Here is a 24,613-nt window from a genome sequence, read left to right as displayed (position 1 = left end):
AATGTGTGCTTTCAGATGTACAAGAAAGGCTCGAGTAAGAAGTCACCCCAAAGAAGTAAGAAGTCACCACAAAAAAAAAAAAAAAAAAAATTACTTCGGAGCAAGCCGTTTCTCACAATGTGTTTTACGCCCAGTGTCGTGCACACTTAAATTTTGTTTTGGATTGCTATGGTTCTTGTGGTCGATTTAGCCGAGTAGCGCATATCAATGTTGCATAGGCTGCATACTCCCCACCAGGTAGCTGAGATGGTTTAAGGAATGAATTAGGGCCCAGTGACCAGGGGGAATAATGTTGGAAGCGCTTTGAGATGCCCTTCGGGTTTAAATAGCGCTATATGAAAACTGGATGTTATTATAATTATTATACCATCCCCTTTAATCCGACCGCATGAAATTGGATCTTCGCTAGTTAAACTAGTTAAACTGCTTTGAATATTTGAAGCTTCTGTTGATTAAGTTAGCGTGTAATATTAGGACGATGAAGGGGTCTGGAATGAACAGTCACCGGACGCGACGTGGGGATGCTACGCAATGAATTCATAGCTGTACAATAATTATCAACATTTAGACTGCTGGTGTCGAAATGACATTTGGGTGTCAATATACTTACAAATTATGCTGATGGAATATGTTAGGAATATGAAGAGCACCTGGATTGGATGTGTGCAATGCAATGAGTCTGCACTATGATTGGGTTCATAAATACAAATTATGAATATTTGATATTGCGCAATATCCACATAATAAGGTGCGCAAAGCGCATGAAAAGAAAGATATCATAAATTGACATTTCTGTTCCCCAACCAATCCCAGTTCGTTTGTTTTTCTCGTTGTCATCGTCGCCTGAAAGCGCTCTGTTCTTAGTACAACGCTATATAAATGCTTCGTATTATTAACAATACATAGGGTATATGGCCTTAGCTTTCGATCCCAACCGGACCTTCTTCAGAGGCATACAACAAGTACAGACAAATACATATCCATTTATAGAAAAAAGAGAGGGGAAATGGGTTAAGGGAAGGATCCAGAAAGAAGCGGGAAAATTACATCATTGTTATAAGCAGCAGAACTGAGAAGTCTCCCGAACACCCGAACATCTACTCGGCGGTAGTAGAATAAAGCAAGACAGTTTTCTAAGAACAAACTCTACCTGGAAAGTAGATACACACATGGTATTACCGCAAACCAAATGAATATTGTTATAATTATTATAAAATATAGAAAGCAGAAACATACGAGAGGGAAGAGGGGACACTAAGATGAAGGGAAATAAAAGGAAAACAAAAGGATTACTGAAAAGTTGTTGAAACAAATTAGATGTCATAGTTTAAAATGGTTTTGATACATCTTGTGGGTCAAGTTATTGGCCATGACATGAATCCCAACTCACTGTGAATGAAGACGTTTTTGAGAAAGAAAAGTGAAAATAACAGAGCGATGTGTTTAGGGGAGTCGTTGATGGTACCAGAATTGGTAAAATATGTTGTGCATGACAAAATAATGTCCGTCTCCTGAGACGAAAATAATTTGTGACATTGTTTTAGTAATTTCTCAAAAACTACTGCAGCTCAGTATGTAACTTGTTCATGCCCTAATCACGATGCCATATCCCGTTGCTTAGATATTGAAAAATGCTCCTTGCTCAGTTAGACATTGAAAAAATGTGCAAAATGCGGCTTGTCTGTTTTAAGATAAATAAACCGCTGCGGTATTAGAGAGTTCATCCATTACTTTCTGTCTCATCAGCATCCACCATGTTGATACATTGGTAACTGAAGATGTTGAACCAACAACCATTATATGCACATCCGTACCATTTGACTCTTGAACGCAAAGTCAGACTGTATAATTGTCTATACTCTCCCGAGTTTGGGTTGTATAGTTTGGTTTAATGTTGAATAATATTTAACCAAAAACCGATCGAGTTCGCAGTCATAGACTTACTGGTTGTTGGGGGCAGAGCTCTGGGACAAGTTTCACGGCTCTGCTTTTCACCGCCGAAATCTGCGCTTGCGATCAACACGCTATTATCCGTGTACATGTAAGCAACAGTGACAGAAAAAAATTGATGTGATTCTTATGGGAAAACATAATACGATGTGACCTGTGACATCATATGTTTACATAAGAGCCACGTAGCCTGGAATTCCTACATGGCACGAGTTGTACAAAGCTCAATGGAAGAAATCATAAAATATTATTATATTTTATGGCGATTGCACAGTCCAATTTTCATCAACTTGTGATATGATGAAAAGGGGCACATCTCAAAGCTTGCCCGACTTTTACTTTCATTAACTCTTGGATTTACGTGGCAATAACATTATGGTCAGCTTTCCCATATAATGATCAGTGCAGTATCTTGCCTGCCAGAATAGCCAAGAACGTACAAGGTCACACTTATTGTAAACAAAGGCCACATGGTCTATACCGCTGCGCCTCATAGCTGAAGGTATATATAGCATTATGACCAGAGTGTGAGGGTCTTGGGTTCAAATCCTAAGGAAGGACCATTTGATGTTTCGTTCATCTCATCCCATGTCTGGTTGTTTCACTTCTATGATGATTATATAGGCTCCATAACAAATGTTACTTTGCCCGGTTGCGCATCCATGCAACACCGTGAGAAAGATGTGGTTCTTATATTTTCTAATATCAACTTCATAGCTGAAGTTGTAGAGCATCTGGCCGGAGTGGCATGGGTCTTGGGTTCAAATCCCAATAAGGAACGTTCGGTGCTTCTTTTTTCCCATTCCATGTTTGATTATTTCACTTCTATGATGATTATATAGGCACCATATCAAATGTTACTTTGCTCAGTTGCGCATCCATGCAACACTGTGAGAAAGATGTGGTTCTCATAATTTCTTAATGTAAAATCAACTTCATAGCTGAAGTTGTAGAGCATCTATCTGGAGTGTCAGGGGTCTTTGGTTCATATCCTAATGAGGGCCATTTGATGTTTCTTTAATCTCAACCCATGTTTGGTTTGAGGGAGTACGTCGCTGTGCCCCAAAGCTCAAATCGTAGAGCATCTGCTCGGAGTGTCATGGTTCTAGGGTTCAAATCCCCAATGAGCAACATTTGACCTTTCTCTTATCCCATGTTTGCACTATGTGGAAGTGTCGTGGCCGAGCGGTTAAGAGCACCGAATTCAAACTCTTGTGTTCTGATCAGTAGAGTGTGGGTTCGAATTCCCAGCCATGACACTTGTGACATTAAGCAAGACACTTCAACAACGCTTCATCCTTCGGATGGGACGTAAAGCCGTTGGTCCCATGTGTTGTGTAACGAATGTAAAATAACCGAGTGCACTAATCGAAAAGTGAAGGGGTTCGCCCCGGTGTTCCTGGTTGTGGCTGCTTAATGCGCCGTAGCACCTTGGAAACCCTATTAAGGTACTACAGAGTTCATCACTGCAATGACCTATCTGTATGAAAGTCTGTGTGCCTTGAGTACCTTGTTTGATATATACGTGTGCTATATAAGACGTCGATATTACGAGATTTGTATGAACAAGAAAGCCTACGTGGAGTACGCACGCGCACAAGCACATTTCCCGCCTAATGGTGAACTACATTTTGACTTCAACACGGAATTTCTTCCTTCCCTATAAAAAGCACCGATTCTTCGATTCTTTGATTATGGCGAGTAGAGCCATGTAATTGGGCGCAGGTTGTTTGAGGAACAGCTCTGAATCCAATTCATTTCATTTAGTCTGATTCTGACGCCAAGGACTCCCAGAAAAGCGAAGTCAATCACTGCACTACCAATAGCCTAATGGAGGGAGACAAGGAAGGACGGCGGTTCGGTTTTAGATGTGTGAGGAGGACCCCGGAGAATTAATCCAGAAAAAAAAAGAAAAAAAAAAAAAGAAAGAAAAAAAAAACGCGAAATCGGGTAGGAACTGAAACTCCCAGTGAAGGAAAGATGTTTCAGTTTTAGATGTGGAAGGAAAACCTCAAAAGTTATTCAAGAAACTGAAATAAAAACGCATAGCAGATAGGAACTGAAAATGAAGGAAGGATGGTACAGTTTAAGATGTGAGATGAGAACCCCGTTAAATTATTACAGACCAACAAAAAAACGCACAGTCAAGTAGGGACTAAAACTCAACTAACATAGTGCCCCCGGTTATTCAGACCGCGTCACACACCACTGAAAGATACCACTACAACACCCCGACCACACTAACAAAAATCACCTGTCAAAATTTATAATATTTTGATGTTCCAGAGGCCCTGGGTCGATTTTACAAAGTTAGTCTTAACTTAGGACAAGCCCTTTGAATGCTTATGAGTAACAACTCCAAGGCTATTATTTTCGTGACAATTGTTTTACTCATCTCTCAAAAACTAAAACAGCTCCTGAAGTAATATTTCAAGGAATTTCTATCTTAAAACTGTGTAAGTTTAATGCAAATATGTGGACATTGTGTTTTGTGATGTAAAGAGTACACACACATCCTTTAAATAACACCTCAGTCTTTGCAGTGTGAAATGTCGCAAGCTACAGCACCTCAGCAAGTAATATTTTAAAGGAAGCTTTCTACTATAATTGCTTTCAAATCGTGTAAGTGTAATGTACATCTTTGGACAATGTGTTTTGTGTCATACAAGACACATTCTTTAAATAACACCTCATTCTTTGCAGTGTAAAATGTCGCAGTGCCTTCAAACCCACAGTCTACTTTACAAGAAGCAAAACAAAACATGCAATCGAAACACAACCTGCAATCATTTACCGAACACTTAGAAATTACCGCTTCTGTCACTGGCAATTTGATCCAATTTGACCACGTGCCTTTTACAAGCCAGACTGGCAAACAACATAAGTCAGCTTAAAATAATATTTTTACAAAACACTGAAGGGCCATGAAATATAATATAATTCATAACTGATATCCACATATCGCTCTAGTATATTGAATAACGTACAGACGTGGGAGGTGGAAAACGCGGGAGTCTCGGGTGAGCGACACCTTTGCGGTCGTCTGGTACTTTTTAAGTGCACTCTTGTTATACTTCTATCTCTCTAGTGTGAAAAGGATGTACATATATTACAAAATGTTATTGTTTTTCCGCTCAGGTATTTTGTAATGTAAATTTTCAATAAATAGTGTCTGATGTATTTGTCATGTGTGCAATTCCCTTCGTGATGTTGAGTGCACAACTTGGTGTCTTACCAACAAGACCACCGCAATTGCCAAGTAGCAAGAGGCAGTTCGAATCCTATGTTTTAGCAACGATTTAATAGCTGTTAAATTTGCATCAGAGATAAAGAATATTTTAACATATATTAAAACTGGACATAGTCCTCTCTTTTAACGAAAGTTATAGTTCATTGCAGTAAATGACACTAAGGTGAATAAGATGCTGCATGCTATTAGTAAGTCAACCCAAGAATGCGATGCATCTTTGATTACAAATGGCATATGGCTCGTATTGACTCTTGTACCAGACTGTTATCAAGTGTGACATAAAGACGGTTCGGGCTCGAGAACCATTTGATCCGCCGAGCGTGATTTCCTGTATTTACTCATCAAAGTGGGATCGTTGATTGGGGTCGAGGTTGGTGTTTCATAGGTTGATTGTGTTATTCTATACCATCAACAATCACCTTTTTATGGCGTTTGCTTTTCTACAGCCCTAGACTGTAGCTCGTGTGTTTCTGATAAGCAGAGTTTAGGTTCAAGTCCCGGTAGTGACACTTGTGCCCCTTTATGCGAGACAGTTTGCAATTGCAACTTGTCCTTCGGATGGGACGTAACGCCGTTGGTCCCGTGTGTTGTGTATTTGACGCACGTAAAAGAACCCAGTGCGCTTATCGTGAAGAAAAATGGTTCGCGCCGTTGTCCCTGGTTTGGTGGGCTGCACAATGCACCACAGCACCTTGTAAAACATTGCATGGTGTTAAAAAAGGAGTAGGTATCAAAATTCAAACGTATTCCTACATCTTGCATGAAAATGCAGGAAAATACTGAATAGTGAAGTCCCTTAGAGCGCCATATAAGAAACCACTTTTATTTTTGTTGATACATGTTTCCTATCTCACTAAGTGCACGGGACCATGTATCTAATGGTTTAAAAACCGGAATGAAATTGCAAAGTGTCAATTATCACCCCTTTGAAGACTTGGCACCATCCGAAGGCATTAGAGAAGCATCTCCAACAACAACATAGGCACAACTTTGAGGGTAGAACTGCTAAAAAAAAAGAAAAAAAAAGAAAAAAAGAAAAGAAAAAAAGCAGCGCAGCGATGTTGAGTGCAGAAGAGTGTGGGTTCGAGTCCCGGTCGTTTCAAGTGTACTTAACTCCTGAATGATTATTGCAAGACTATTGTCTTTACACATACTGAATGTTAAAGCGCCTTCAGCGTCAATGGGTGAAGAGTGATATTAAGAAGAGAGCTAAATAAGAAGCCATTATGAAAAGCTCTATGAGAAGCCACTACAGGGTGTCTCAAAAAAAAGGTAATCCTACTTTAAAGGGTTTTTATGGCCAGACTATTATGTTTACCAGCAGAAAGTATGGCATCATCTTAAAGCTGAAACCTTGTGCTTTCCAATGATACATTTGGTTACATTCCAGGGTCATGCATCAGCGAGCACCATTGTCTTGAAAATGTGGTGCAAAAATGCAGTTGGTTCACTTTTAAACCCTTGTCATTCTGGCCTTCAGACAGTGTGTAAACCTCAGGTTGTCACAATGGTTCAGCTAACGGCAGAACAGAGAATATTTGTGGTCAAGAAATGGTATGAAACCAGAACTTTTTGCAGGCTACACGGGATGCATTTGGAGAAGCATTCCCAGATCGAGAAACACCAGCAAAGAAACAATCTGGGCCAATGTGAGAAAGTATGAAGCACATCAGGAACCAGCCTCAATCGCAACAAAGGAAGTTCAGGAAGGCCAAGGACAGCGAGATCTCAGGAAAACATCGCTATCCTACGACAGCAACTGATTGACCATTTAACCCTTTAAAGTAGGATTACCTTTTTTTTGAGACACCCTGTATATAGAGTATTATACATAAGAAGTCACTTTGAATAGCGCTTTATAACAAGCCACTATGAAAAGCGCTATAAGAAGCCACTTAAAGACATGGACAAGAGTGATATTAAGAAGCCACTTTGAAGAGAGCTATATAAGAAGCCACTATGAAAAGCTCTATGAGAAGCCACTATATAGATTATTATACATAAGAAGTCACTTTGAATAGCGCTTTATAACAAGCCACTATGAAAAGCGCTATAAGAAGCCACTTAAAGACACTGGACAAGAGTGACATACAGAAGCCACTTTGAAGAGAGCTATATAAGAAGCCACTACGAAAAGCTCTATAAGAAGCCACTTTAAGAGCATTATAAATAAGAAACCGCTTGGAAGAGCGCTATATAAGAAACCACTATGAAAAGCGCTATAAGAAGCCACTAGTATAAGAGTGGTCTAAATAAGAAACCACTTGGAAGAGCGCTATATAAGAAACCACTAGTATAAGAGTGCTCTAAGTAAGGAACCACTTTGAATAGCGCTTTATAATGAACCACCGTTTATTAATTATTAACATGCTCTTTATACAAACACAATTTTACAAAGTCCTCAGCTGCTGCGATTGAGCACAGGATATTCAATGTTTATGAATGACAAATCACCGCAAGTAGGCTGCCTTGAGTCTGGGGTCAAATAAATAGGCCTACGAGATTACTACGAAGCGATATTGATTTTTAGCAGACGACAGAGTAGAAACGTCAACTTCTTCCCCTTGAATGGTCTTAAAAAAACCTTCGAGGGATCACTTTTTTTTGTTTCGACAAGAATGGATTCTTAAAGGCAGCGGACACTAATGGTTATTACTAAAAAATAATGTTTAGCATAAAAACTTACTTGGTAACGGGCAAAGGAGAGGTGTTGATAGTATACAACATTGAGAGAAACGTCTCCCTCTGAAGTAACGAAGTTTTTGAGAAAAAAAGTAGTTTCTCACTAAAATATCTAAATTGAATTCGAGTGCCTTTTCTTGCAACTTAGATGACCAATTTAGCCCAAATTTTCACAGGTTTGTTATGTTATGCATATGTTTGGATACACCTAGTGAGAAAGCTGGTCTTTGACAATTACCAAAGATGTTCAGCCGTCGATAGGACACGTCTTATCGCGAGTTAGGACGAGTAACTCGTCCTAGCTTAGGATTAATATTAAGGTCTGCATGCTATAGTGCAGGGTTGGGACTTGTCCCAAGTCCTAAGATTAGTCTCAAGTTAGGAAGAGTTTTGTGAAATCGACGGCAGTATCTTTAACGACAATCTTATGATAAACCGAACGACCACGAGAACTGTGTCCACAATGTTTTGCACTAAACATGTCCAATATCCCTGGCAATGATTAATGCAGACGAAAAATCAATTTAAAACCGACCTGCTTTTAACCCACTGTGATTGTTTACTTTCTGCATCCACGCTGTCACAAGATAAATTCCAGTTACGGGATCGGAATCGTAATTATAGTATCTTCTAATCAAATTTAAGACCCTCCGTGTGGTTAAAAGGAGGTATACGTTTGGTATTATTTTGTCAAAGACCAAGGGTCGATTTCACGAAACGTTGTGTAGCCGTTTTACACATAATTAATATTGAGTAAATTACGGCGCAACCCCTGTTGCATAGCGTTTTACCCTCCAAACGACCGCGTTCCCTTTTGAACGCCACAAAGAGTTAAATTTTACGCATCATTGGGTATTTCTTTCATAGAAAAACTTTGAGTTTTTTTTTTTCTTTCGTTATAATCTCGCAGATTCGACGACCAATTGAGCTCAAATTTTCACCGGTTAGTTATTGTATGCATATGTTGAGATACACCAAGTGGGAAGACTGGTCTTACCGAAGGTGTCCAGTGTCTTTAAGATCACCGGAATCGAATGCCAGTATAGTTACGATTCTCATTGTATATTTGGGGACTATTATCCAGCGTGCAAATTTTCAGCGATATCTCAAAAACGAAATTAATTTTTACCCAACCTCGTCCCCAGCGTGTGTCGAGCGGTACAAGGTTGACCCCTCTCTCACCATGGTATTAGATCATTTGCACACCCAATTTTTTTTGGATACGTATGCAAATTAAAATATTTTGGCTACTTTTCGAAATTCATATCTTCGTCATAATCTCGTAGTACGGTACCAGATTTAATAGCTTGTTTGTACATTGTTCGTTGCCGGTGGCTGGCTGTACCTAAAAATATACAACATAATACTCTAAAATTGCAAAGTCGTTGTCCGATCAGGGCCCGAGTAATGAGTTTCCATCCCAGGGTTTACTACTGTAAACATGGTTGAAAAAGTAAACCATGGGGATGAGGTTGATTTTTACCAGGTTGGTTTTACTGTTGGCAAACACATCGCGTCTTTCGTCCTTCCTTGTCAAGTTAAATTTGTAGGTTTCCGTTTTCAGCTAATTTTACACGTAACGGAAAAAAAACCGAATGCTTCTTTTAAACATGACTTTATGTTAGTCTAATTTGAGTTCTTAATAAAAGGCTCCATCAAACTTCAGAGACCTTTCTACTGTGTATGAAGTTACTCTGCCGGAAACATTTCTGACAAAACGATTTGTTTTCAAATGGAAACTGACGCCTGGGAAGTCGGTCAAGTTGCTCCGGGCACTCCTACTGAGCGACTGCTTAAAATGTTTGCTTTAAAGGCATTGGTAATTGTCAAAGACCAGCATTCTCACTTGGAGTATACCAACATTTCATGCATAAATCAACAAATCTGTGAAAATTTGGGCTCTAGTGTCATCGACGTTGCAAGAGAATAATGGAAGGAAAAACACCCTTATTGCACAGCTTCATGTGCTTTCAGATGTGTAATAAAAAGGCTCCTGGCATGAAGTCTTTTAATATTAGTGAGAAATGACCTCTTTCTCGTAAAATTAAATGTTACTTCAGAGGGAGCCGTTTCTCACAATGATGTATACTTTTAACAGCTCTCCATTGCTCGTTACCAACTATGTTGTTATGCTAACAGTTATGTTGAGTAGTTACCTGTAGTGTCCAGTGGTGGATTTCACAAAGAGTTAAGACTAGTCTTTTCTCGAGTAAGGACGAGTTACTCGTCCCAACTTAGAACTTGGCTTACTTTTTTAATATCTTCAAAATCAAATTCATATTCATAGCTAGCTCCATAACCAAACTGTGCCCTGAAATATTTACTGTTAAAGCCATTATACACTTTCGGAACAGAAATAAAAATAAAAGTTCACAGATTTATACAAATAACTTACACGGTTTACAGAAGGTAAATATTCTTGAAATATTATTCCATGAAATGCTTTACTTTTTGAGAAAACATTAGAAAACAATTATCAATTCTCGATAGCGAGAATTACGGATTTATTTTAAACACATGTCATGACACGGCGAAACGTGCGGACACAAGGGTGAGTTTTCCCGTTATTTTCTCCCGACACCGATGACCGATTGAGCCTAAGTTTTCACAGGTTTGTTAGGTTATATATAAGTTGTGATACACGAAGTGTGGGCCTTTGTCTAATGGCTTTAAACCTAACACAGATTACGAGCAAAGAGTTTTTTTTTTTGCAAATCAGAAGAGATCTTGCTGTAATCAAAAACAAATAAAATATTCAAAGCTCAATTACCTACCCTTATCTTGAAATATTTGCTGTAATATCTCACATGGATTACGAACCTAGAATTTTGTTTTGTTTTTCAAATCAGGGGAGATATTGATGTATGCATTAATTCCACTCTTGGGACGGAAGATCCTAGATGATATAAAATACATCCACAGTCAAATCTCTAAATGCAATTAGCAAAAAGGTCCGCAGGCACTGTCTGATCTTCATGACACAAACATGGGTCAAAACTACACCAACCGCAGGGTGGTTTCAAGACACTGCAGCCGATTTCAAGAAACGCTAGGATTAATCGTTGAGAGAGGACGACTGTCCCAACTCTGGATGAGTTTAAAGGATTCGGGTACTTTTTTCAAAATGTCCATAGATTTACATTTACAAACTTACAGGGTTTGAAGATAATGATAGCGGAAAGCTTCCCTTCAAATACTACTTACTGAGGAGCTGTAGTTTTTGAGAAATGAGTAAAACAATCATCATATCACATCAGGAATATAGGTAAGATTCGCAAGTACTTGGACAAAAGTGCCACTGAAAAGGTCATTCACGCATTTGTTACTTCTCGTCTTGACAACGGCAATGCTCTTCTCTACAGTCTTCCTAACAACCAGATTTCCCGACTTCAACGGCTCCAAAATACTGCTGCCCGCATTGTGACACTGTTTAGAAAGTCCTGTTCTATCACCCCCATTCTGAAACAACTACACTGGCTCCCTCTCTCTCAACGAATCATCTTCAAGCTGATGCTCATTGTCCACAAAGCTCTTAATGGCAAGGCTCCCCACTATATTTCTGAAAACCCAAGTCTCGACACTCATGGGATGACGTCACTGACAGGTCTTTTTCTTCAGCCGCGCCACGCATCTGGAATTCTCTACCACTTAATCTTCGATCTTGTCTTTGTACCGCAAAATACAAGTCTTTTCTCAAAACATATCTTATGTGACAGGTTTTCAATGACTAATTTTGTTGTGTCTGTTTTTTTTTTTTTTTTTTTTTTTTTTACTGCGCCTTGAACACCCAGCAGGGTGGATATGTGTGCATTACAAGTCTTATTATTATTATTATAATTATTATTATTATGAAATTACGTTTGTAAATGATTAAAATAATTTTCGTCTCATGAGACGGAAATTATTTTCATGACATTGTTTTACTCATTTCCCAAAAACTACAGCACCTCAGCACGTAATATTTTCAGGGAAGCTTTCTACTATCATTATCTTTAAACTGTGTAAGTTTAGTGTAAATCTGTGGACATTGTGTTTTTTGTCCTACAAAAAGTACATAGACCCTTTAATGCGACCCAACGTCTTCGGATACGGAACTTAAAGGCAGTGGACACTATTGGTAATTACTCAAAATAATGATCAGCATAAAACTTCAACTGGTAACGAGTAATGGGGAGAGGTTGATAGTATAACACACTGAGAGAAACGGCTCCTTCTGAAGTGACGTAGATTTTGAGAAAGAAGTAATTTTCCATGAATTTAATTTCGAGGCCTCAAGTTTAGAATTATTTTGAGGTCTCGAAATCAAGCATCTGAAAGCAAACTTTCTGTGACAAGGGTGTTTTTTCTTTCATAGTTATCTCGCAACTCCGACGACCAATCAAGCTCAAATTTTCACTGGTTTGTTATTTTATGCATATGTTGAGATACACCAAGTGAGAAGACTGGTCTTTGACAATTACCAATAGTGTCCAGCAGAGTCTTTAACTCGCCCTAAATCCTAAGATTTATCCTCTAAGTAAGGAAGATTGGTGAAATCGACGGCTGGACACTATTGGTAATTGTCAAAGACCAGTCTTCTCACTTGGTGTATCCCATCATAAGCATAAAATAAGAAGCCTGATGTGGAAATTTGAGCTAAATTAGTCATCGGAGTTGCGTGAAAAAACACCCTTGTTGGACGAATTTGTGTGCTTTCAGACAGGAATAAAAGACATGCTGGCTATAGAAGCCTTTTATTATTTTAGTGAGAAATTACCTCTTTCTCAAAATCTATGCTATTTCAGAGGGAGCCTTTTCTCACAATGTTTTATACTATCAACAGCTCTCCAATGCTCGTTATACCAAGTCAGTTTTTAAGTTAATATTTGTTTTGAGTAATTACGAAATGTGTACCTTCCCTTTAAAGCTAACAATTATTTTGAGCATTTACCAAGAGTGTTCAGTGCCTTTAACGAGAGCAACATCATAACGTGGATTTACGGAGGAAATTGGGTCCTTTCTACCCACATGGTACGATCGTAGCCCCAGTTCTTGGGTCACTCAAAATGACAACTATAATAATCAAATTATCTCTTTTTGGAAGACGGGATAACTAAAATTTGGTTAACGTTTTGACAAGCGATCATTTCTCCACTGGACATACGTTCGATTCTAGGTTAATATATAATCGCCCTTTCCACATAGGTCTTGAAAATTTAAGTTGAGATTGAAACTGTTTATTGATGAAAACGTAATCGCAGCCAGAGGCTGAATGCAGACAATGTTTACAGATAATAATATTTATCAATATAACAAACACAGACAATACAAATAAACATTGAAGGAAAACAAATCTAATAATATATGTATTTACATCTAAAACAGAAAATTGAGAGTGTCTCCATGCGTATTACTTTGGTTAGATTGAAGTAAAGTTCGAAAGAGCGTGTCAAACACTCAAAACGGATCCATAGCGAAAGTAATAATGAAAAACATGTTTTCTTTGATGTTTAATGGTACTGGGTATACAGTGCTAACACACATCGGTGTATGGGTAAAATAAAAATATATATATATATTGCTGTCGTTGTTCTTTTTAAGTGATATTTCTCATTCACCAAAACAGATTGGGTGAAATGAAGTGAAAACCTTTACTAGTTGTCGTTTTACAAACACGTCAAATAAAAACAGTTCACAAAATAACATTATGGTTATTTAAACTGGGTCAAACTGGTTATCGTCCACGGTCGAGTTGGACCTTTTATTGCCGTCTCACAACGGAGATTTGTTTAGATCCAACCATGGCAACCATAAACGCCCCCCCCCCCCCGAGGTCCAAGTCTGACTGCGCACAATTACAATAGAAAAATGGTTATAATTGGTTTTAAAGGTACTGGACACACTTGGTGGTTATGGTCAAAGATAAGTATTTTTTGACAATTGATCCCAACAGAATGTGCATAACATAACACAAACCTGTGAAAATAATGACTCTACTTTTGTTCGTCGAAAGTTGCCCGCTGCCCACATAAAATTATGTGCAGGTGCTTTCAGACGCCTTAAACAAAAAATATTTCAGGCATGACGCCTTTCAATATTTGAGTGAGAAACAACCCCTTTTTCAAAAACTACGTTACTTACTTTAAAGGAAGCCTTTTATCACAATGTTTTACACTATCAACAAACAGCTTAATTTTGCTCGTTACCAAGCAAGTTTTGTATGGTAAAACTTATTTTGAGTTCGGCCCTTTACCAATAGTGTCCAGCGCCCTTTAAATGAACAATGATCTCGAAGGCTTGTTCCACATGAGCTAATCCAATTACTGATGGTAGAGTTTGAGAATTGGTTTCTTTGGTTTTTTTTTTGTGCAATAAAAAGGATAATGATCAAAAGCTTCAGAGTGAAAAAAAAAAGAGTTTTTCTCGGAATGTCTCGAATTAACATTGAATGGCTCTTGACATTCTGACAAACGTATTTTTTTTTTTTTTTTTTTTTTTTTTTTTAGAAAGATGCATTTTGTCACTCAAATATTAAAATACATCCGGCCTGTGGCATTTTGTTGGCATTTTAAAGCAAACAAATTTGTGCAACAATGTTTTTTTTTCCTTTCATTGATCTCTTGCAAAATTAATAACCGAGTAAGTCGACATTTTCACAGGTCTGTTTTTGTGCATATTATTGTTTTGGATACATCAAGTGAGAATACTGTCTTTGACAATAATATTATAACCAAACGTGCCTTTCATTATTAGAATGGCGAACCATGACAAATTCGTGGGGATGTTTTTCTAGAACCTAGAACTCCTAAAAATGAACTCTGTAAGTTCACGTATATAGATGCTTACATTGTGGATTTGTAAAGTCTACTTTTAAAACACCTTTTCAACAAACGATTTCTAGCCCAAAGCGCCCAATCCTAAACGTTTCCCTTTACACTTCTATTGTGAACAAAAGGATAGATTTATACCATCAGCCGTGCCATTTTTTTAATGGGAATTTTTCATGTAACAAGTAATTCTAGTTTTTAGGTTTAGTTTGATTGCACTGATTGTGTATACAATTTGTTTAATTATTGTAATCGTATTGTGCATTTCGTAATTTTGCAATTGGAATCTAATTGACAACCGTTGTTAAAATGTGCTAATGTTGGGCAGCAATAATAACAAAAAAAAAAAAAAAAAAAAAAAGGTGTAATGTATTTTGAGAATAACTATGGTGCGAGTCCAATACTTCAAAATCATGCAAATGATTTTGTTTTATTTTTAATATGGCTAATACGTCTTTATTATATAGGCCTACGGTCGCCAAATCCTCCAAAATTAGTATGTTTATAAAATGATAAAAATTATGATGCAGGTTTATCAATTCCTCATAGAGCAAGGTTCGTCCCTATGTGTAATGGACTATCGATCAGTCAGCAGACGTAACAAGTCTAGACCTATCTGCCCCAGGGAAGAAATTAACCATGTTCACCCACAGGACGAAAACGGCAGCAAAAAAATTTAAAAAGTCACTTTTCCACCCTTCACCCATCGCTTATTTAGTGCATAAATTTGATGCCTGTTTGGCGCTTTGTTTTAATGGATTCAACGGAGCAGACGCGTGTGGTGTAAACCGTAGTTCTACAACTGGTGAAAACACAATTCTGTCCAATTACGGTAACCATGGCGATATGTGTTCGTGTGTCAAATAAAATGAAAATGTGAATGTTTTTAGTTAAAAGCACAAATTAATCATCTTCACTGCTAAAACGTTTCGTGAGATGAGGTCATAAAAACCTTCATTTGAGAAGTTAATTTCGGATGATGAAAAGGTTGGTTTTTTTTTGTTTTTTTTCTTTCTCTCCACCTTTTCTTTGTATGTGTTACACGTCTTCTCCATGTATCTTTTCTTCGCTGCAATAATTGGGTTGTTAAGATTGACATCATAGGTGTTGAGATGTTGTCACATTTCATATTATAAACAGGCTCAGAATGAATACAGTTCTTTATTCTGGTGTTTAAAACACCAGTATCTGCTTAGAAGAAAAAAAATACAACTTAAAGGCAGTTGACACTATTGGTAATTACTCAAAATAATTATCATCATAAAACCTTACTTGATTACGAGTAATGGGGATTGGTTGATGGTATAAAACATTGTGAGAAACAGCTCCCTCTGAAGTCAGGGTTTTCGAGAAAGAAGTAATTTTCCACGAATTTGATTTCGAGACCTCAAGTTTAGAATTTGAGGTCTCGAAATCAAGCATCTAAACGCACACAACTTCGTGACACAAGGTTTTTTTCTGTTTTCATTATTATCTCGAAAAGTCGACGACCGATTGAGCTAAAATTTTCACAGGTTTGTTATTTTATGCATATGTTGAGATACACCAACTGTGAAGACTAGTCTTTGACAATTACCAATAGTGTCCACTGCCTTTAAATATAATGTCTGGTTTGCGGTAACACCATGTGTGTGTCTACTTGCCAGGTAGATTTTGGTGATACTTTAAAGCCATTGGACACTTTCGGTAAACAGTATTGTCCAAGGCCCACACTTCGTGTATCACAACTTATATAAAAATAATAAGCCTGATGTGAAATTTTAGGCTCAATCGGTCATCGGAGTCGGGAGAAAATAACGGGAAAACCCACCCTTGTTTCCGCACGTTTCGCCGTGTCATGACATGTGTTTAAAATAAATCCGTAATTCTCGATGTCGAGAATTGATAATTGCTTTAATGTTTTCTCAAAAAGGAAAGCATTTCATGGAAAAAATATTTTAAGAGAAGTATTTCACCATTACCTTCTGTAAACCCTGTAACTTATTTATAAATATGTGAATTTTTTTTGTGTCTGTGTCCAATGGCGTTAAAACACTAAATCTGCTTTACAAAAAAATACAATTTATATATCGGTTTGCGGTTACACCATGTGTGTGTCTACTAGCCATGTAGATTTTGGTGATACATTAAAGGGTATCTTCGTGTCAAGATCGAAGGGATTCAAGAAGAAAAAGAGATATAAACAATGGGCGACTTTGAGGCGCTAGGTGGCAGCAGACTTACCAGGTAAATTTCCTTTGTTTACGTAGTTCTGAGCATGCGCACATTACCGAGAACAATGGATTTTACCTGGCAAGTCTGCTGCCACCACTCCCATTGTGTTTTGCCTATCCAAAACATATTAAAAATTTACACAATTTCTTAGTAAGGTGTTCAAAACAACACTTAAATTTGCTGACACCATACAAGTTTGTGCTTTATTAAAGGGTGGCTGCGGTGTTTTTATTTTATCCATTTAAACGATTTTACATGACTTTTTAAACCTGAAATATGTTTTTATATTTTTTATTTAATGCGCAAGTATTTTAAAAATGGTTTTCAAGAGATAAGGGGAACCCACCCCGCCCCTAAAAGGGAGCCTTCATTTGCATAAACGTGACGTCATGTCGGTTACCCGAGCCGTCGGGCCCCCTGGCTGTGTGCATATAGAGACGTGTGCACTGTGTGGCCTGGTACCTAGGCGCGTGTAGTTAGGGACCAGACTCTTTTTGCCGACGATATGTTTGAATTCCCGACGTGACGTCGATGGTTGGGGCGGTAACAATCCACAAAAGGGGGGGCATGACTTATTCGCTAATTACGCAAGTCAGATATGTCGGGAATAAACAAAACACATGTTATTGATGTTCAATACATACATCAGAAATAAATGACAGCAGAATTAGCTGTTTTATTTGAATTCACTGCAGCATCCCTTTACCATCCTATAGGGTTGAGAAATTAACTCGTTTTCAAAAAATGTTGTTACTTAAGAGGGACCCCGGCCGGTTCTCACAATGCGTTATACAATCAACATTACTAGTTACTCGTTTTACCCCAGTTTTGCAGTGTTCCTTTTCCTCTTCTCCCTTTGTTTCCTCCACCTCGTCTTCTTCTGTTTCGTCATTAATTTACATTTTCTTCGTATACATCTTCTCTCCCCCCCCCCCCAAAAAAAAAAAAAAAAAAAAAAAAACTTCTGAAGGTTATGTTTATGTAAATGTAAATGTCCCGTTATTAATTGTGTTCCCCGGGGCTTATGTGTCGTGGGGTGGTTGATCGGCCGGTCGACTGAAAAACAAACTTGGAGTTAATTACAACTCTATTTACGGCTTGGCATGACCGCAGTTTATTGGAATGGAAGTCATCGGCTTCTCTACCCGTCCATTATTTAGTCGGAAAACATTATCATCAACACTCAGTATTTTTGTGTGTATTCGCATAAAAAGCAGCTTCAAACAATGTTATATCGTGTTTGTATTTTTCTTGTTCTAACGAGCCCAATTTTCTGCGTTGCATGACGGCTGTTTAATGGAATAAAAGTCATCAGTTTCTCTCTACCCGTCCATTATTTAGTCGGAGAACATAATCGTCAAAACTCAGTCTGGTTTTGAGTCTTCTTCGTATAAAAAGCAGTTCAAATCAATTTGATATAACGGTTAAATCGTGTTTGCATTTATATTTTTTCTAAAGAGAATTTTTTTCTGCGTGGTAGCTGTTTTCCAATCGAGGGATGTTGCATCACCCGAAGGTTCAATGTTTTCACAGTTCAAACAACTCAGAATTACTTCCTTTTAAATACAAGATTCAAAATGTAAAGGCACTGGACACTATTGGTAGCAACTCAAACAAATTATAAACATAAAAACTGACTTGGTAACTAGCAGTGGAGAGCTGTTAATATAAAATATTGTGAGAAACGGCTCCCTCTGAAGTTACGTAGTTTTCGAGAAAGAAGTAATTTATCGCTCAAATAATAAAATATTCAGGCAGGAAGCCTTTAGGTGTCTTTTATTATTCTCTTGCAAATTCGATGAAAAATTTAGTCCGAATTGCCATTTGGAATACATCAAATGACGATACTGGGTTTTGACAATTATTACCAAAAGTATAACCTGCCTATAAAGTACGAATTAGCAACCAATATTTAATAGACGACATTTCAGACACTGCCTTTGACAATGACATATTCTATGTCAACTGTGTCAATACGTTAAAGGCACTGAATACGTTTGGTAATTGCCACAGACCACTCTCCTCACTTGCTGTATCTCAACATATTATGCATAAAATAACAAACCTGTGAAAATTTGAGCTCAATTGGTCATCGAAGTAGCGAGATAATAATGGAAGAAAAACACCCTTGTCACATCTAGATGTGACTTCTAGATGTGCTTCTTGTGCTTCTAGATGCTTGATTTCGAGATCCAAAATCTAATTCTGGGGTCTCGAAATCAAATTCGTGGTAAATTACCTCTTTCTCGAAACTACGTTACTTCAGAGAGGGCCGTTTCTCACAATGTGTTATACTACCAACAGCTCTCCGTTACTTGCTACCAAGTAAGGTTTTATGCTAATAATTATTATTAGTAATTACCAAGTGTCCACTGCCTTTAAGCCATTACTTCGGGATCCAGGAAGACGGGAAAGTACAGCAGAAGTCCATGCGGGATTTAAATCACATTATGACCCATACACAATCAGTGAATTAACCAGTAGCCCCTTTCAGTTGAATATCAATTATGTCATCACAGTGCACGCAACCTTGACTTTTTTACTGACAGTATACTTTGTCCCCCACAGTTTGTCCTTTTCTATATCGGTTGTCAAAAGCTTGAAAAGGTTGCTAGATGGCGACGTTGTTCACAAGGGTCACGTTACAAAAGCTAGGCTAGTAAATGACACTGGAAAGCACATGGAGTAAATAAACATACTGTTGGAAAGGGGGGTTATTGTTACAACTGCGCTCAGATTTAAGAGATGTTAAATTGGTAAGACACTGCTCTAGAATTGCAAGGGTCGCGGGTTCGAATCCCACCCGAGTAGCATCCCCGTGATATATTTTTTCACAGGACTCGGGAACACACTGAGTATACAGAGCTAACACACATCGGTGTATGGGTAAAAAACCAAAATTAATGCGCTCAGATTATTTATGTAGAGACGTTTTTGACAAACTACGTACTTGACTTGTACTTTTTTGTATAAACCAATCTCACACAAAGGAACAAACATTATTGTGAAGGTGCGTTTGTTTTTCAGGATGACATGTCAACATTTTGCACTGCTCCTTCCCAAGTGAGTATTTCGGGTCATTTCATTGTTTACCAAAATAAGGTAAACGCTGCCTTAAAAAAAGATACAAAGCTGATCTGAGTAAAAAAAACACAATCAATATTATAGTAAAAAAATATTTACTTTTTATGTTAACTCACTCGGCAACAGCTGTACACCCCCAAACTTTTTATGAATATATATATATATATATATATATATTGGTTTTTTTTTAACAATAAATAAATAAAAAAAAGTGTGGAGAGGACCTTGCATAATCTGAATAATTAAACACGCATTGTTTATAAATAAAGTATTGTTTATAAATAAACATCACAAACTCGACTACTTTGTTGCAAGGAATCTGTCAGGTGGAACGTGAAAATGATGCTTTATTCATAAATTCTGTGCCGAGACAACAATCTGCTTCGCCGTCGAGGACAAACATGCGAAAAACTTAGCTTCGATCGTTCAATAATCACGACGGCAAAGGAAAGTTTATACATGTACAGCCATAGATAAAGGACAAATCATTTCTCTATTGAGTAGCAGGTGCATCCATACTCTCGGAAGTGTTGTGGCCGAACGGTTCAGAGCACCGAATTCAAACTATATATTTTTTTTCTGATCAGCAGAGTGTGCGTTCGAATCACGAGCCGTGACACTTGCTTCGTCCTTCGGATGGGACGTAAAACTGTTGGTCCCATGTGTTGTGCAACGCGTATAAAAGAACCCAGTGCAGTTATCGAAAAGAGAAGGGGTTCGCTCCGATGTTCCTGGCCGTGGCTGATGCTGAATGCGCCGTAGTACCTTGCTAGACATAATTGGTTCTCAGAATGCATCACTTCAGTAACCTATCTTTCTTAAAGTTTGTATACTCAGCGCCTTGAGTACCTTGTTCGTAGATGCGTGCGCTATATAAGACTTCGACATTTAATTATTATTTTCTTTTGTTTACTCCAAAGTTTATATAACTTACTTATAAGTAGGTAGGTCTTCCCAAGCTACTAAAGTTGTTTGTAAGTCTAGTCAAAGACGTGTGCTCCAAAAGCAAAGGTAGTGGGTTCGAATCCCACCCGAAAACTATGCTTGAGAATGGCATCACAGAAAAACGGGAAACGACTGAGTATACAGTGCTAACACACATCGGTCTAAGGGTAAAACTAATAATTTACATCATCCCGAGGAAAATTAAAAGGGACGTTACAGACTTGGTGTGAACCAAAAATCGTGACGATCACAGATTTACATAGAACGATGATGCTAGTAGAAAACATCCCTTGAAATATTTCTGTCTGAAATTTCATATTTTGACGAGAAGTAAATAATCTAATTTCCGTGGTTGGAGTTTATCGCTCAGTGAGCGTTTTATTCATTTTTGTTTTGGGATCGATGCAGTGCAAAATTTGTACTCAGTTTTTCACTATTCTCTCGTGACCCATCGATATCGAACTTCTACAGGTTTGTCAGTTTATGTATATGGTGGATTAAAGTGCTTACACTGCCAGCAACTTTTTTAGTAGCAAAACCAATTCTGTAATGTTCCTTTAACATCTATAGTATTTTTAGTTACACAATACCAAGTTGCTAAACTACATAATTCGAACAACCTCTAGCTACTGCTGGGCAATCTCGTTGGTCTAGTCAGTAAGAGATCTGCCGTCGATTTCACAAAACTCTTCCTAACTTAAGATTAATCTTAGGACTTAGAAAGTCTCGAACCCTGCACTGTAGCATGCAGACCTTAATTTAGGACGAGTTACTCGTCCTAACTCGATATTAGACGAGTCCTAACTCTTAGTGAAATCGACCCCTGCTCTAAAATTGCAAGGGTCGTTGGTTCGAATCCAACAAGAGTATATATGCAGCACTCGGGAAAAGTACCGAGTATACAGTACTAAACACGCATCGGTTTATGCCTAAGGGTAAAATCAATCATTTTCTTTATCCCCGAACTCGACGCGAAATAGGCCTACATTAAAGGCAGTGGACACTATTGGTAATTGTCAAAGACTAACCTTCACAGTTGGTGTATCTCAACATATGTCTAAAATAACAAACCTGTGAAAATTTGAGCTCAATCGGACATCGAACTTGTGAGATAATAATGAAAGAAAAAACACCCTTGTCACTCGAAAGTTGTGTGCGTTTAGATGGTTGATTTCGAGACCTCAAGTTCTAAATCTGAGGTTTCGAAATCAAGTTCGTGGAAAATTACTTGGCACTTCAGAGGGAGCCGTTTCGCACGATGTTTTATACCATCAACCTCTCCCCACTACTCGTCACCAAGAAATTATTTTGAGTAATTACCAATAGTGTCCACCGCTTTTAAACCGTTGGATTACCCGTTGCTACAAGTTAGTGTTATAACTGCCTCTAGCAATCTCGGTTGTTTTTAGATGGTTATACATCTGCTCCGGATTGGCAAAGGTCGTGGGTTCGAGTCCAAACCGATTAAAATACCTGTAACATTCTTCGCATAACTCGGTATACGGTTTTCAGTGCTTACACACATCGGTGTAATAACCAAGTAATAAGATTAAGCTCATAATGTGTCTTTTGGTCCGTGACGAAGGACGCATACAAACTGAACGCCAGACCCCAGGCCCAAATTTATTATAAATGCAACGTGCATTATTTTTTTATTCCTTTGGTATAGTGTAGTTAAATTGCCAACATTTTTAGTTTCTTATTTGTTTTCCCCTAATATCAGTTTACCCCCCCCCGCCTCTTGTCCCCGTCCGTTTAATACCCTGCCCCACATTTGACTGCCTCTGTACAAAATTCATGTTTGTTCTTGTTGTGTTGTCATTATTGCTTCGAGAAAGACTCTGCTAAGATGGCAATTTTGTTTTGCATTATCTTATATCATCCAAGACGAACACCAACAAAAAGTGAAGTGAAATCTGCACTTTGCGTAAGAGTACAGTCTAGACAAAACAAAAAAAACAAAAAAAAAAAACAGTGATATAAGAGATGTGAAGATATAACTTAATAGTTTACTTACCGCAAAAATCTTCCTTCGGTATTGATATCCTATAGAGACTGCAGCATTCAGTGAGAACAAAAGGCAGGTGGTGACAGATCTGCAGCTTTTACCGAGATGGGATAATCTTGATGAGATTCCAGCAAGATAATTATGTGACCGATATGTTCGATGTCTAACACTCAAGTTACTTCAAACAGCATCCACTGTGCTCTCTATCTCACCGGGCTACAAAAGGCTTAGAAAAAAAAGACGCTATAGACAGTGAGTATTTATAGCACGGATAAATAAACTCCGAAGCTGAAGAACAGCATAATTATTTTGACTGCAACTGGGTTTATATTACGCGTCTGGTGAGATTTTATAAGCCTGATGCGACTAGCGATATAGACAGGAGGGTAATCTTGACGATGACATCCACGGGTGTTTGAGTGATTACAGACGGTAGGGGTTTGTCTCTCGTGGCGCGCTAAAAGAAAAATGCACTCCACTTATCCACGAACTTCGAGCAGACACGAATCCCGATTGCGAAGGGGAATTGTCTCGGTAGTAATTAATACACTGTAGAAATTGTCTACGGGGGAAATATTCAATTGCTCACCTTCAAGCAAAATCAAAAGACTTGGCGTCAGAGGATGTGAAATTCATCGAGGTATACAAACACAAAGTCTGTAAGTAACTGTTCTCCCGGCATGCTACGAGTGGACATACAACGTGGACGAAATGTGATGTACGCTGAAGAATAATACCTCGATATCATCTAACTCGGTGGTTGTGAGATCTATTTTCATCCAGTACATGCAGTAGGTCTACGTACAGCTGGCGATATTGACTTTCATCAATGCACAAGGAAAGTTCAGTTGACTGCCCGTTGCAACAACACACATCTCACATCCGTGCATGCCTCCACCAACTGGGATAGATAAAATTAATGTGACAGACCAGCTTCAACTGAAGCATGTAGAATAATATGGTCTTGTTTGAGCGTCTCTTGATTAAATCCGCCGAGGGTTTCACCAGTTTAATCCATGCCAATGCTTGGAATGGTCTTACACACGTGATGCCTGTCTGTGCGGTCGGCATACATGTGGACGAATCATCACCTTCTAGATACACCGTACAGTGACGTGAACCACGTCGTAGTTCCACTGCATAGAAATGAACACTCGCATCTGCGAGCGGTGATCCGTGCAGTTAACATTGCATACTACTTGCATTATGTGTGCCCATGGAGCAATAAACTAGATGTTTTTGCTCCATGGTGGCGCGCCTACAAACAATGTTCTTTAGGTTCTGGTTCAGTCTCCACATATCTCGATGTACACACCTGCAGGGTCCGATTTTACAGAGCTACTTACGCACAAAGACTAGCTAAGCAAAGCAAAGTTATGCTTACCAGATTATAGATTACCAGCCAAACTAAAATGTCCAGGTACAATTTGTCACTGGTATCCTGCTCAATTCTGCTTAGCAGAAGCAATTGGGTTGGAAACTTTTTTAGTTTTTACATAAAGTGCCCCCTCCCCCATAAATAAAATTTAAATAATAATTATTATCGTTTAAAATTGTTATTGCAATTTTTCTAATGAGTTTTCAATTTATCAATTATAAATTTAGACGCAATCAATCTTCGGATTGTGTTTATGTCCAGGGGCCAATTTCATAGAGCTGCTTGAGCAAATAATT

General features: G+C 38.2%; 1 protein-coding gene across 4 annotated transcripts in view; it reads right to left on the bottom strand.

Annotated features, from left to right (window-relative positions):
• LOC139953497 (soluble guanylate cyclase 88E-like) overlaps positions 1-23,920 on the bottom strand; it is a 142,069-nt gene extending 118,149 nt beyond the window's left edge. For all 4 annotated transcript variants that reach the window (XM_071952917.1, XM_071952920.1, XM_071952919.1 and 1 more), the window contains exon 1: positions 22,949-23,920. The gene's annotated coding sequence lies outside the window, so the exon portion shown is untranslated. The remainder of the gene's footprint in view (positions 1-22,948) is intronic.
• Between the last annotated feature and the right edge of the window lie 693 nt (positions 23,921-24,613).

The sequence above is a fragment of the Asterias amurensis genome, chromosome 22, assembly GCF_032118995.1.
Source record: "Asterias amurensis chromosome 22, ASM3211899v1".
Taxonomy (NCBI): Eukaryota; Metazoa; Echinodermata; class Asteroidea; order Forcipulatida; family Asteriidae; genus Asterias; species Asterias amurensis.
This window is presented reverse-complemented; position numbering and strand designations above follow the sequence as displayed.